The following is a 1,707-nucleotide window of genomic DNA, read 5'->3' on the forward strand; positions in this document are numbered from 1 at the left end:
GAGTGGTTCCTTGAACTTTTAGATGAGTACTGATTGGTGTGTGGCTATGTGTATAGCTACTAAAACAAATCAGGTACAGCACTACCAGAAACTAACAGAATGAGAAAACAAAACAAAACCAGGAATCAAAGCAGTGCAAATACAAGGTAACAAATAATTTGGGCTCATATCAGACAGATAAAAATAATTTCTAGTACATGAAACATAAGATAACAATCTCAGAAAGGTATTGTGATGAAGGAGTGATGGAAAGTGAACCCTAAAATGAAGATTTACCAGGATTTCTGCTAAGAAAACTTAAAGAGAACTCTCAAAATATCAAAGTTGTAAGAAACTTAGCTATACAACAAGAAAACAGTCATATTCTAGACAATAAGAAAATTCAAAAATGAATAAGGTGACACAATTGGCACCAAATCAAAAAAGATCAAAACACTGAACAAGAACATGCACAGTTAGGTGAGAGATTAATCAATAGAAACAGGTCTGGAAATGAAAGAACATTGAAATCAATAAAGAATATTAAAGTTACTATTTAAATATTGTGTGTGTTCAAGAAAGTAAATAAACATGTGAATATGATGGTAATAGGTGTAGATGATTAATTAACTTCTTATCAAAATTTGAAGGATAGAAAAAAATTAAAAGGAAAAGTGGAACATTAAGAGCAGGTTAGTGAAAATATTGGAGAATTTAAGGATGTGCTCAGGTGGTGGGCCACACCTGCCCTCCTGCATGGGAATCCGGATCCATGCAGCAGAGGCTCCCAGAGCCAGAGAGGCTATTGCTATGAGCTTGGGAAGATGAGGCAGTGGTGAGCAGCAGAAAGAGAGCCTCTCTGAGGCTTGTTGTGGAAAAGTGAAGCCCACGGGGAGAACTAAGATGGACTTCAGTAGTTGGTGAATAGTTGGGAGTAGCTCCTCTTACTGAAATAGACTTGGTATGGGCAAAGGGTGGTTCAAACCTGTAGTAGAACCATGCAGATTTCTAACCTGCAGGAGGTCAGGGAAATCAATTCCAGCCTCATAGCCAGCAGCCAGCCTGAATCTTAGTGGACTATGGCTGGCTCACTGAGATTAATCAACTAGGTTCTGCACACTGCTGCCTACATTGTATACCAGCAATAACAGAGATCACAACCATAGTGAAAGACATGACTAATAACTCTAGAGAAGACAGAGGAAAAAAAAATAGAGGAGCTCAGGAAAATGATGGAATTCACAAATGTCCAGCATAGGAAAAAAAAAATAGAATCCATACAACAGATTAAAACACATATCCAGGTTAAAAACTCCATTGAAAGTATATTCAGCAGAATGAGCCAATGTGAGTTCAGAATATCAGATATAGAAGGTAGGATTCTGCTTAGTAACAAGGAAAAGAAAGATTTCTTAAAAATATCAAGGGACCACAAGAAATCAATCCAGCAACTGCTGGATGATGAAAAAAGAATAATACTAGAATAATATTAGACTGATCAGAGTCCATTATAAAAACAAGAGATGGTACAAATGACATTAAGAAACTTGATTACTGAAGTAATAGCAGAAAATTTCCCAAGTAGGGAAAATAATTTGACTTACACAGACATACAGATAAGTGAGGCATATAGGACTCGAACTAGCCATGACAAAAAAAAATTATATATATACATATACAAATATATATATGTATATGTATATATGTATATATATATATATATATATA

Source organism: Fukomys damarensis, unplaced genomic scaffold, assembly GCF_012274545.1.
Source record: "Fukomys damarensis isolate Sample0158 unplaced genomic scaffold, DMR_v1.0_HiC HiC_scaffold_33, whole genome shotgun sequence".
Classification (NCBI taxonomy): Eukaryota; Metazoa; Chordata; class Mammalia; order Rodentia; family Bathyergidae; genus Fukomys; species Fukomys damarensis.